The following is a 14521-nucleotide window of genomic DNA, read 5'->3' as shown; positions in this document are numbered from 1 at the left end:
CATAAATTACATTAATTTAGCACGGCCATTATTTAATTAAAAACAACTCAAAAGCTCCACCACTCAAGGTTTTAAATTAGCAGTGATGATTGGACTGTGTTCTGCTACGCTCTTGAGAATGTTGACACCCTAAACTCAGCGAAACAACAAACTGCCCTGATTGGCAATAAGTGATTCCAGTTGCATCCAACAAATCCCATGTTATAAGCGATCCAGCCCATTTTCTAACCCTGTAAGCTTGCAAGCTGAAAACCAGATTTTTAGGTGAAGCAACAACATATGAGAGTTATTAATGGGGGATTTTCAGAGGAAAATCATGGACACCGTACAGATTGTATCAACTACCTTTTACATCACTTTATGGTAGACATGATGAATGGCAACCCAATTGGCAGTTACAACAAATGACAAATGTACAGTTAGTTTTGCAGGTTAATGATCCAAGATGGCGCCGCGGATGGCTGCCTCGGTCTGTTGGAGCGCATTGTTTTGCCTTGTTTTGTTTGTAAACAGTGTTTTTTGTTTTGGTTCACGGAGCTCTTTCACCAGAGAAGAGCTCATGAACATCAGGGGAACATCTCCAGTGGATTTGTTTCCCGAATTTCTGGCACCTTTAACTGCTTTATGGGACATTCTGGTCAAAGGTGCTCTCACCTTTGCAGCTCAACGCCGACGTAGAGGGAAACGTGCCGGTGCGCTCGTGCGTCTTCGCCGGCGAGGACAACGCACACCGCTACCCGGAATATTTCTCTCTAACGTGCGCTCACTGGGGAATAAGATGGACGAACTCCAGCTGCTGATGAGGAGAAACAAGGACTTTTATTCATCTGCTGTTTTGTGCTTCACGGAGACATGGCTGGGGGAAAGAACTCCCGACGCGGCGCTGCAGCTGGACGGATTCCAGCTACTCCGAGCGGACCGCGACGCGCAACTCTCCGGCAAAACAAAGGGTGGAGGTATTTGTTTCTACATCAACAGCAGCTGGTGTAACGACGTGACAGTGATCCGACGGCATTGCTCTCCTTCCCTGGAAACCTTTTTCATAAACTGTAAACCTTACTACTCCCCCCGTGAGTTCGCTTCATTCATTCTGGTCGGTGTTTACATTCCACCGGAGGCCAACGTGCAGGACGCACAGCACGCACTCGCCGATCAGATACTGGAAACGGAGCAGACCAACCCGGACTCCTTAGTTATTGTCCTCGGTGACTTTAACAAAGGTAATCTCAGACACGAACTCCCAATATACAAACAGTTTATTAAATGCCCCACCAGGGAGGGGAACACTCTGGATCACTGTTACACCACAGTCAGTAACGCTTTTCACGCCGTCACCCGCGCTGCACTGGGACACTCCGACCACGACATGGTCCACCTGATTCCCACATACAGGCAGAAATTAAAACTTTCTAAGCCTGTTGTGAGAACTTCGAAGAAGTGGACCAGTGAAGCTGCAGAGGACCTGAAGGCGTGTTTGGACTGTACTAACTGGGATGTTTTCAGGACTGCTACCAACAGTCTGGATGAGTACACAGAGGCTGTGACTTCATATATCAGCTTCTGTGAGGACTGCTGCGTACCAACTCGGACCAGGGTGAGTTATAACAACGACAAACCCTGGTTCACAGCAAGACTGCGACAGCTGAGGTTGGAAAAGGAAGAGGCGTTTAAGAGTGGCAACAGAGCGGAGTTTAAGGAAGCCAAGTACAAGTTTAGCAAGGCGGTGAGGGAAGCTAAACGACTGTACTCAGAGAGACTACAAAACCAGTTCTCCTCCAACGACTCTGCTTCTGTGTGGAGGGGGCTCAGGCAGATCACCAACTACAAGCCAAGAGCCCCCAACTCTGCTAACGACCGACGCCTCGCCAACAGCCTCAACGACTTCTACTGTCGCTTTGAAAGACAATGGGACAGTCCTAACACCATCCCCCACACCATCACCCACCAGCTCCAGCCCAACAGCCCCAACCCCCTCATCACACCTGGGGCTGAACTCTCACACCTCCTACCACCACAGCTGCCCCCCACAGCGCCCCCCACTCCTCCAGCATCAACACCTCTGTCTGTCCTTGAAAGAGATGTGAACAGGCTCTTCAAGAGACAAAACCCGCGTAAAGCTGCTGGACCAGACTCCATCTCCCCATCCTGCCTGAAGCGCTGCGCCGATCAGCTGTCTCCGGTGTTCACGGACATCTTCAACACCTCACTGGAGACATGCCACGTGCCAGCCTGCTTCAAGGCCTCCACCATCATCCCCGTCCCCAAAAAACCAGGGCCCACTGGATTAAATGACTACAGACCCGTCGCCCTGACCTCTGTGGTCATGAAATCATTTGAACGCCTGGTTTTGTCCCACCTCAAATCCATCACAGACTCTCTGCTGGACCCCCTGCAGTTCGCCTACAGAGCCAACAGGTCTGTAGACGACGCCGTCAACCTGGCTCTACACTACATCCTCCAGCACCTGGACTCCGCAGGATCCTATGCCAGGATCCTGTTTGTAGACTTCAGCTCTGCCTTCAACACGATCGTCCCGGCTCTTCTTCAGGACAAGCTCTCCCAGCTCAACGTGCCTGACCCCACCTGCAGGTGGATCACAGATTTCCTGTCTGACAGGAAGCAGCACGTGAAGCTGGGGAAACACGTCTCTGACTCGCGGACGATCAGCACCGGCTCCCCTCAAGGCTGCGTTCTTTCTCCTCTACTCTTCTCCCTCTACACCAACAGCTGCACCTCCAGTCACCAGTCTGTCAAGCTCCTGAAGTTCGCGGACGACACCACCCTCATCGGACTCATCTCTGGAGAGGATGAGTCTGCCTACAGGTGGGAGATTGACCATCTGGTGACCTGGTGCAACAGCAACAACCTGGAGCTTAACGCTTCAAAGACAGTGGAGATGGTTGTTGACTTCAGGAAGAGCGCAGCCCCACCCGCCCCCATCACCCTGTGTGACTCTGCAGTGGACACTGTGGAGTCCTTCCGTTTCCTGGGCTCCATCATCAGCCAGGACCTCCGGTGGGAGCTGAACATCAGCTCCGTCATCAAGAAAGCCCAACAGAGGATGTACTTCCTGAGGCAGCTGAGGAAGTTTAACCTGCCACAAAAAATGCTGGTTCACTTCTACACTGCCATCATAGAGTCCATCCTCACCTCCTCCATCACCGTCTGGTACGCTGCTGCCTCCACCAAGGACAGACGCAGACTGCAGCGTATCATCCGCTCTGCAGAGAGGGTGATCGGCTGCAACCTCCCATCTCTTCAGGACCTGTACTCCTCCAGGACCCTGAGGAGAGCAGGGAAGATCGCTGCCGACCCCTCCCACCCCGGACACCATCTGTTCGACCCCCTCCCCTCTGGCAGGAGGCTGCGGTCCATCAGGACCAAAACCTCCCGCCACAAAAACAGTTTCTTCCCCTCTGCAGTCAACCTGACAAACTCTCACTGACCCCCCCCCCAGAACACAAACACAAGCTATACGTTATATTAACGTACATCACCCCTGTCCCCACTGCGTTACATTAACGCACCCACCCCCTACTGGACACTTTATCTGGACACTTTACTTTATTCTGGTCACTGCACTGTTGTTATTTATCTTATCTTATTTTTTTTATTTTATTTTTATTTTTATTCTTATTCTTATTTTAGCTTTTATATTCTACTTATTTGTTATCAAAACAATAGCACCTTCAGACCACAGCAAATTCCTTGTAATGTATGTTACTTGGCAATAAACAGTTTCTGATTCTGATTCTGATTCTAATACGTTGTTCTAAATCACACAATGACTGTGGCAAATGTAAGAACTTGATATTTCAATTGTCCTGAAAACACCTGAAAACTTGGTTTCAAATCAAATTTCTCTATATAGTCATGACTAAAATAAGGTATTATTTATATTATAGAATATAGAAGACAATATATACGTTTTCTGGAAGATCACTATAGAAATCGTTAATAAAATAGGAGAGAATGTTTGTTTTTGGCTTATCCAGATCATTAAATACCATTCAGTTAAAGGTAAGTCATCACATTGATGCAAAAATCCAATATTGCCATAAAGCATTCCTGCTCACCGATTTGCAAAATTGCCCATAATGACCCAATCAGCTCCGATATATTCAAGCGAGAGCCATCACAGGGTCAGACATATGTCAGTCAAGCACAGTCTGTACTCGCCCACACAGTCCTTAAGGTATGCTCACATCACATTTCCATCCTACGAAATTGCCCTGCACTTTACACTGTAAACAGTGTATGAGCGACGCTACAGTTTGGAGTGTGACAATGTGATAGATATAGTGATGAAGCACGCTAAAATAATATCTTTTCCATTTCCAAACACAGAGTATTTCTATTGGCCGATTGAGCACATTTGCTCAGTCAAAGTTGAACTGAGGTGAACTATGACCTGTAAAGGCTGCGTTCCTTGGTTAACTGTGCAGCTATAGTGGTGTTGAGGAAGTGGAGCAGTTGTGCTTGTCTTTGCATTTCTGTATTTTTTGGAATTTCCAGGTAAAACCATGAAAGCACCTTGTTCAGGCCTTTCACTCGGTGTGTGGCCGCTAATTGTGAAATGCTGGCAGTCTCGCATTGTGGAGGCTTTGGTGTGTTTTGCTATTTCAACTCAGCCTTCTCAGTTTTCACACTCCCACTGAACAGATGTGATTGAAAAGATTTGATTGATCTTCAATCAGCATGTACTGCGTACAAGAATTTAACATCTAATTGTTTCTATGGAAGTATTTCTGCCGCCTTTTAATGTGTTCACAGTCGCAACTCATTAGCTGTCTGCTCGTCCTCTCAAATGAACAACAAACACTTCTGCCATCTTGCTGTCACTGTCATTATAGGTTTAACTTTCGTGATCGACAGGATCAGCAGCCCTGCGAAGAACCAGCGGCAGTTTGTTAGCAGTAGACACACAAAACCTGTGAGAGGCCTGGTGAATTCAAAATGGACCATTTGGCTTAACTGCATCCATCAATCACCTCAAGCATCACAACTAAGTCGTGTGGAGTGTTTGGCCATGGTTGCATTTTGAATGACACTGCAGCACACTGAGGCAGGCTGTATCACAGTATCCTCAGGATCTGTAGCCCTTTTCAGTTTCATATTACTTTTAATATACCTTTTGATTTTGGACTGTTGGTCAGACAGAATTAACAATTTGAAGACGTCACATTGAGCTAACTTGGGATAGACATAGTTTGACATTTTACAGCCTACACTATCAATTGATAAACTGAAAAAGAAAGTGACAAATTACTTAATAAGAAACGAATTGTTAGTTGCAGCTGTGAATACATACAAAGTTGCTTTTCTCTACTGACAAAATCACTCTGGACTCAACTGCTTGTTGTGAGCCTGAAGCTCAGCTCCTCCCGTAAAGTGGTGATAATTTTAGTTTTGTTTCTTCATGTCATCACTTCTAGCTCCCTGTTAGTGTTGTGTATGCAGATTGTATTGCTGAAAGCAGTGTTTGTTTGCTATATTATCTTGATAAACAAGCAAATCCAATCATTAGGACATCAATCCTTTATGGTTTGGAGGTAAATTTGCTGCAATTACGTGTACTTACTGTAGTATTTATTGTAATTTAATACCCTCTTTTGGGAGTGGTAATATTTCTGTTGTGGTTGCGCTCCTCTGAACATGCAACACTAAAGACTCACTGTTTTATTGACTTGGGATTGCTTTGGGATTAACTTTTCTGCGTGAGTCAATGTGAATGTGGTTGGCCTGCAGTTTCAGTCAGAGCTGGGTTTTTAGTTACGCAGTTACGAAGTCTACTGTCTCACTTTGTTGCACTTCTTTCATTTCTTTACTTTCCCCAACCATTGTTCTTTGAGTCGTTTCTCCTCTGTAATCATCATCAGACAAAGGGAACAAAGAAACAATTTTTTGATGTCAAACTGTGTGATGCACTCTGTGAAAGTTGTGCTTTGATGATGAAATTTCCAATTATTTCTTGAAAATGCTAAAGAGAATGTCGTAGCTACGGAGCACTTAAGACACAAAAGGCAAAATATCCGACACTGATATTGAAATATGCCACAAATCAGAACATCTTCATGGTATCCATTCAACTTGAAAGGAGTTCTTTTGTTTAGCTAGGTACCCTCCGGTCTGTCATGTCCATGCTGCTTTGGTGGCTTGTTTCCGGTACAGTAGGTAAAGTTAAAGTTGATAGCTTTAAACAGCCCTTTTACGTCAGGGTTCGTAAAGTTTCAAAGTCTTGAAAGTTTGGAAAACGCTTCATTTTAACTGTTGGTTATATTAAATAAATAAAGATATAAACTTCTAAAGTAGGCCTTAAATTTAGTTGTCTTCTCCACATAAATTAATGAAATGCATGTATATTATATTTTATAGACAGCACCATAATTCAAACACACAAGGCCCCCCTATAGCTAACCCTGAGTTGGCCCCTTTCCTGCAGCACAGTCAGAGGATATATATCATTTCAAATGCACAACGAATTTTAACAGCCCACTTTAGAACACTGGACACAGATTATGCAGTTAATTGTATTGAGTACATTTTAAACTGTTGGAGCTTTTTAACATTACAAACTATAAAGTGTCACAAGCGCTGTCAAGGTGCTGAACCTGCGAAGGCCATGATTGCTGGAGCTGTATTTGACTCCTCCTCATTACTCATTGTTGCAGAGTGCAGGATTTCATTATCAAAGTTACTGTAAAAAACCCACCTGCCCACTCCCTCACCTGGTGTTGAAACTTAGGAGCGTACAATGGGGCCCGAGTGGGGCCCGTTTGGACTGCTGGGGTATACTTTACGGGTATACTTTATGGCGGTGTTTATAGATATATATACCCCCAAGTTGGAAACCACTGGTCGAGGTCATCGTGCTAATGGTGGTAAAGAAGAAGCATTAAAAAACCAAAAGTAAGACCAGAGTTGAGCAGAAACATTGTTACTCATGTTTGTCAAGAGGTATTTGATTCTAAATAGTAGAAGTCTGTGCCTTTTGCATCACCTTATAGTTTATACAGTGGCTCTATAGATACTGCCATTCATTTTAATCCAGTAACATACAGCAATGGAAGTTATGACGATGTGCACTAATGTGAACAGTGGTTAACAGTGGTTAGAAGAAGCCACCACTTCAGTTCAGTTTAGTGCAGCAACAAATCTGTCCCTTGATGTCTTCCCTCCATAAAGTCTTATGGCTGGGTTCTGTTTTGTAAATGCCAATACACTACCTGTGTTTCAGTACTGGTACCAAAACAATACCTTTTTTGATATGTTGCTTTGAGAAACATAAATGTGTTTCCCACAAAACACTTTTGTTTTACAAAAGAAGCCAAACTTCTCAAATGTTAAATGTAGAGGTCGAATGATTAACTGGTTTGGCCAATTAATCTGCACCGATCTGAATCGGCGGACCTTGGCTCTGACCTGGGTGACTACCCAGGGACGTGCATCACTGTTTTGCATGGAGGCTCCAAACGTGAAGTCAAGGTAATGTCATTGTGTACCTGAGATAATTAAGAATGATAATAATAACTAGTGTTATTATATTGGCCTTTAAAAATCCACTGTCGACTGTGTTAAATGCTGTCTAAACATGCCTAATAAAATACAGTCAAAAATAGGCCAACCTTTCATTGAATTCAGGAACCGGCTGACCAGTGAAGAATCCTCTAAAGCCCTATAAAGCCTGAAATACTGTATATACAAAATAACTAGTGAGCCCTTTTTGTCCTCAGGAAACAAGGACAAGTCAACTAAAGTTGCAACCAAACAGCCCTAACAACCAATAAATAGATGTGTTACTATGTCACACTTTCTTTAGATTTAGCGTATGAAAGCAGGGTGTTCGGAAAGAGTCAACACAAAGTGCTTTAAAATGACTGACGGTGGAGAGACATTAATTGTCAGTAAAACATGAGAGAAAAACATTTGAGCTGGATCATTTTCGTGAGAAACATTACTCATTTTCTTCGTGATAAATAATTTGCAACAATAAACTGCAACCTCTCATTCTGGTGAATTATGGAATACACTTCACACTGGAAGAAAGCATTTTATACCTGTGAGAGAGGAAGAATGAGGGAACAAACAAGGCTATTACTGCGCCTTTCCTCAGAAATGTAAATTCCCTTAATTTGGCAGCCAAGTTTCATCCAGGCGTTCTTGTGGATCTGCCCTTGAGTTTGAGAGAACGTCCAGCAGCAACGTCCAGCAGCAACGTCCCCTCTGTGAGCTTACCCCCTTCTATGGTAATCAAAAGAGTCAAATACAGAACCGCAGCCCTGTTGGTGGCAGGGTTTTGGCATCTTCTTGCTCAAGACTCAACAATTGAGGAGGCATTACTGCTATCACATGGCTTGAACCTTGAACCAGTTGAAAGATGCAGTCCAACTACAGTTCATGCCAGAGAAGTTTCTTGCGAAAGGGTCATCAGTTGTAAGCTTCAAAATGCACCCCTATGTAGTCCTGTGCCTTGAAAATGTGTCCCAGCATCATGTTTACCATCTCTTCCAAGTCATTCTGTTATTTTTATACAGATATCTGGCAAACAGCTGGAAGCTGAATGTCCCTCATTCAAACATCTGAAGGTCTCAGTGCACCCTGGTTGGAGGCCAGTCGCCCACTGCGTCAGAGCACTGCTGAGCTCCTCTATAGCTTCCAGTATTGAAGATGCCTGATCTGCTTACAGTGTGAGCAGTGAGTACAAGGTGTTTTTGAGAAACTCTTTTTAATGGAAAGAATGCCGTGAGCTGTAGCTGGCTGATAAATGCAGAATGTTGCATAAGTCTTTTTACAGAGACACCAATGAGTCACAGCTATGGCACATTCTGATTTCCAGTTTTGTCGCCATCTGTTTTCTCTCCTTTCCTCTGCTTGATGTTCTTTTGATCGAACAATCTCCCACAGTGTATGGCCTTACTTTGATCCACCATAATAGTCATAGCCTGTATAAAAACCCACTTGGTATCCCAATAAGCGTCCAAATCCCATTATCCATCCAGGGTAATAATATAAACCACATCATATCCTATCAGGATGATAAAGTGGGCCTGGCCCTCTCTGTGTCATGCCGCAAGAGCTGCACCAGCTTTTTTTATTGGATTTGGCCCGATGCACTCGCATTCATGCTGGTGTTTATGAGTGGCAAATTGCTGTTTGATATCCAAATAATGTCAGAGGGGGGATCCTCTCCTGAGTTACAGGAGCACAGTGAAAATTGCAAGGCCCCCACCTCTCCTGAGTCAGCCATGATGGATTGGTTTTAATATCGGGTGAGCAAAGATGCGGAGTGATTAAAGACAGAGAGAGAGCGCTTACTAAATGTATTTTCTTGCTTTGTCTCCGCATTTCTTTCTTCCCCAGCAGAGGCAAGACGTCTTGACAATTACGATGTCTGTTGCTTTTTGTGTCTGCCGCTTTACAAGTTGTTTTTGAGTTGTCAAGTCTGACTTATTTAGCTTTTGTTTTGGAAGTCGAGTGCACATTTGACGACAGTTTGATAGGTTTGTCAATGCTTGAATGGTTTTCAAATCTTGTGAAGGCTGCTTTTATGTATGGATTGCAGCAAGTGTAGCCCAATAAATTCATACTGAAAATTTAGTTTGCTTGGATGCACAGAGGGTTATTGTATATTTCCTGTGCTTGGTTTGTGACTCTGATGAAAAACAAAGCCATTTTGTCGTGTCATGGGCTTCTGTGTATATGTGCTTTCAAAAAATACCTCAGTAAAGCGCAGTCAATCTCCAGCCTGTGAACTAATGTCCCTCTTGTCTTTTTGGTGTCTATGACCTAAATCATCCAGACTAGACTTACACTTTCTCACCAATTGCTGGTTTTCTCGCATCATGACTCAGATTGTTTGACAGCTGTTAGGATATTCTCAACAGTGTAGCTCATCTCTCTGTACTTGGTCTAAGGTAGTGAAAGCTGTGGGCAGTAGAGGGCAATGTTGTGCTACAGACGGCGCAGATGGAGGAGTTGAAAGACTGGAGGAGGCAGAGAGAAATGTGCATCTTTCTGCATTGTCTCTCACTGTGATCACTCCATTTAAACTCCCTGCCTTCACAGGGAGCCAGTGGTTTCTTCTCATATGTGCAACATTATCGGGTCGACAGCTGGGCTTTGGAGAAAAGGCCAAGTTTTGTTCCTGTCCGTGCAACCTCTGTTTTTCTAGGTCTCCAAATGCTGTTTGGCATGACGTAGGTAGCACTGCACAGAATAAACTGCGAGTGACACACACACACACACACACACACATATACACATGAATATTTTATTTCTCTACCCTTTATTCCCTTGTCACTTCTCCTAACCTTGACCACATGTCTAAACCTAATGCAAACACCTCTAACCCTACCCCTAAACTAAAGGACCCCCACAGCAGAATGGACTGCTATGTCTCGGGTCCCCACATTGTGATGAAAACAATACCCCTCACCACCACACGCACCAACACGCACACACATATTACAGGACTTCAAAGCACTGAAAAGCAGAAGAAGACAGTGCTTCACCGATGGGAAAACATTTGAACATCAGTCATGCAATTCCTCCGCTTTTGTTTCTTGAATAGTTGTTCTCTTAAGAGCCAAATGATTTCAAAGTGAAGAATCCCATATGGTTCAAACTTGGGCTCGGAGTAATGAATACGTGGCAGTAGTCACATTCATCCTGTAAAGCATACATTTCTCCTTAAAACGTACAAAAGGCTGCCAAATTTAAGCTGTCAGTGCTGTAACGAAGCTGCAGTTAAAGCCTCCACCCCTCCCATTTTTGCATTGCTCTCTAAAGGCTGGCTCAACTGAAGAAGAACGTCTCTTTTGACTCTGGTATATTTGTTGTTGTGTGCTATATACACAGTGTTTGGCAGCCTATCACGTATGATTGCACACATGATTCACATTTATTCAAGCGTGTCCATTCAACTCTCACATAAGAAGCTCTGCCCTTTTCTCCACTGTTTAGAGAAAAGGTGAGATTAGCTAACTCGCATGTCAACTCTTTATGCAGCCAGCAGCCAGTTAGCTTAGCTAGCACAAAGACAAGACAAGAAAATAATAAACAATCACATTCCTCTCTGTTGATACGTTTGTAGGTTTTGGGCTTGAATACAAGCAAACATCTGTGATGAAAGGGGCCCACTGATTCAACCTGTGACATTTAGTTTAGCAGGGTTGTGAATGGTGCTGCTTCTGTGATTGTCCTGGACAGCATAGCCTACAGGGTTTAGCGTTTGTCTCTTATGTAATTCTGTGATAACCTGCATTCATATACAGATATCTGCGTTGTGTAGAAAAGCAGAAGAGAAAATAAAAACTAAAAGTTTTGTAATAGCCTTTCTTTTTAAAAACAAAACAAAATGTCACAGAACATGTTTAGTATAGAGCCCTGAAATTAACAAAATATTGTTACTAACTTGACAATATGACATGCCTAGCATAACATGCAATGATAATTCCATGTGTAAATAAAGGGAGTGAAAACAGCCTAGGATTCAAATGGATTTTAAAGATGTCAGAATTATTTGAAATATGCTATAACAGTTAAATGCATAGGGGCTTTTAGTTCTGCCTCCTCACTGTTGTTTAGATATGGGTATTATTATTTATTGATCCTGGTATCGATACTAGTACTGCTTATCATTTTTTATAAGTACTCTTATTGATACTTGTTCTGAAAAGAAAAGAGGGACATTATCGGAAACAGTTATTCTTTGTGCAGCATCTGTTATGTTTAGCATTTGCTGTGTTTTCATTTCCACTCTTTCAGCCCACACGTTTTAACCTGTTCACCATGGACTACCGTCCACAGAATGTAGTCATTCAACGCTTTTGAACGTATCATTAGCAGATGGCTACATGTAGGGAAAAAAATAAATTCTGAAAAGTCCTTCCTTTAAATGAATGAATGAATGGTACTCAAGTACTGATAGAAGCACTGACGACCCTGGAGCGGTATTTCCGCTCTGACAAATCAGGAACTGGTACCAGAAGTAATGTTTAACAATGGAAAAGGTAACAGTAATCCCATTAAATGATGAATAGCTACAGTATGAAATCATGTTAGGTAAATGTTTAATATTTGTGTTAAATGCCTTGGTCCAATTTTCCACTTGCCTGATTAGACAGTAGCTTTTCAGGTGTGCAGAGCCGCCCACAAAGTTGGTTGCAGGTATTTGGAGGTATTAGGTCAAAAACCAAAGTACTGGACAAACTTTCACCTGATGATGGTGCTACATGATAAGACAGGGGATCACCAAAGTTTTTACAGTTCATTTCATGGTAATCCATCCGATAGTTGTTGAGATATTTCACTAAAAAACCACAAATGTAAACCTCATGGTGGCACTGGAGTCAGGAGATCACCAAAGATTAAGATTCAGATTTATCATCTGGGGACCATGGATGCCTTTACGAAGTTTCATGGTAAACCATTTAAAAGTTGCTTAGATATTTCAGTCTGGACCAAAGTGGTGCCTGACCAACGTTGCTATCCCTAAAAATGTGCTCATGGCCATTATCAAAATCATTTAGAAAACAACCTGACACACTAGTTGTTTTTCTTTTCAGCAGGTTGTCAATTTGGCACAGCATTATTAATTTACTAACTGAACCTTTTATTAAGATAACTAAATGAATGTGTACCTATGTGGGTGGTGTTTGCACTAATGGAGCAATTATCACCTTTTATTTAGTATGCGTGGGCTACACTTTGTAGACTATGGGTTCTTCAACCTGTTGTTATAGATTTACATAACTGCCTTAACTGGGGAGGTTTGATAAAAAGACTGATCAGGCCTGTTCTTTGCATGTGGAAGGCTGAAGTTTGATTGTCCAGTTGGTGACATGGCATAAACACATATGCACAACACCACAGAGATGAATTATTGACAGCAGCCTGCGCTGCCTCACTGTGTATGTGCCCAGCTTAATTTTTAGACAGAACATTTTCAAACACCTGCTTTGAAAATGATTGAAAGTACATAGCTGTAATTATGGCATCTGTCCGTAAACCATCAAATTGGAAGCAGAATGTTTTTTAAACTCTTTCATGAGCTGTGTGTTAAACAGCAGGTGATGTTGATATAAATCCGGATGCACATCTCTGCTCTGCGACGCAATGTGTATCATGCACAGCTGTATTTGCGGTGCTGTTATTGTGTTTCTCATACTTGTGTGGTTGGCTGTGTCGATAGTATAGTGCGTGTCTTCACTCCATTCAACATTCAGCTTCTTGAACTAATTCCTGAGGACAGACACTTGTGGCTTTCTTGTGAAGCTGCCTGTGCTGTTACAGCTCCATTTTTACCCAAAAGCTATTAAAAACACATCAATAAGCCACGCAGTTGCACTGGGTGACATCTTCCTTCATTACCATGAACAAGGGTGCTGTCGTTTATTTTGAGTCAATCTCACGTACACCGTCCTGCTGCTGTAAATACTCACTGGTGCAAAGGCTAACATGTTGTTGAGATTTGTTGACAATAAGAAAAAACACCAGCATTATACGTTAACACATCGAATTGTGCTCCTGTATGAATGCTTAATGCAAAATGTCTTGCATCCCCTCTTTTGAACTGCGAAGAGCTCACATAAATGGCTAGCAGTAAAACACGAACCTATGTTGAGTGTTGTTATGTTTGTTCCTCCATTCTCTATTTTCGTTTACGAGGCATGGCACAGTAAATGTAGCGAGCCTATGAAACCCGCCTGTGCGAAAAGACAGATGATTGATGGACAAAGGAGCTGCTATGGCTGCATAGAGAGGCCTTCAACTTACCTCGGTGCTTAATTCCTCCTCCCAACTGGCATGCCACACTAAGAGATATATACTTCAATTATACATGGGGATGGTGGGGGCGCAGACTCCGCTGCCTTGCCTGATCAATATTTCAGCTCCAAGGGGGCCAAACATCTAGCGGAGCAGCTGCTGCTTAACAGCTTTACACACTGGAGTGGCACACCCCGTTATACACGGCTATATACTGTAGCTGTGTGCGATCGAGGGAATTCAAGGGCCACAAGAGCTACTGCGGAGGTGACAGTAGGGAGAAATGAGAGGCCAAAGGAGGTGTTAGGTGTGTGTGTGACTTTTTGCTACTGTGTGTGATGTGCATTGACATGATTGTTACTTGACTCTTCTTTCTCCATCCCTGTCTCATTTCTCTCTCCGTCACTTCCTCTTTTCCCTCCACACATGCATGCAAACACACACACACACACACACACACACATACATACACACACACACTCGTCCCTATAATTCTCTCAGCTCTCCCGGGGGTCTGCATTGCCTGTGTGTGGGGTAGAGAGGGAGAGAGAAACATTGAGCCAGAGAGAGAGAAAGAGATTCTGTCTGTGTTGTACTTTGTTGTTCCAGGCTTTGACATGTCAATTCCAACTGTATGAATGTGAAATCTGGCCGTGTTCCTCAAATCCTTTCATCACTGTATATTTCCTGCATTCCTCCCTTATTGTGATGCATCTCCAGCATTTATAGTCAGTGCCCGCAGTTTGTCTGTGAG

General features: G+C 43.3%; 1 protein-coding gene across 1 annotated transcript in view; it reads left to right on the top strand.

Annotated features, from left to right (window-relative positions):
* nphp4 (nephronophthisis 4) overlaps positions 1-14521 on the top strand; it is a 161219-nt gene that overhangs the window by 6065 nt on the left and 140633 nt on the right. The gene's annotated exons all lie outside the window — the stretch shown is intronic.

The sequence above is a fragment of the Enoplosus armatus genome, chromosome 8 (assembly GCF_043641665.1).
Source record: "Enoplosus armatus isolate fEnoArm2 chromosome 8, fEnoArm2.hap1, whole genome shotgun sequence".
In the NCBI taxonomy this organism is placed as follows: Eukaryota; Metazoa; Chordata; class Actinopteri; order Centrarchiformes; family Enoplosidae; genus Enoplosus; species Enoplosus armatus.
This window is presented reverse-complemented; position numbering and strand designations above follow the sequence as displayed.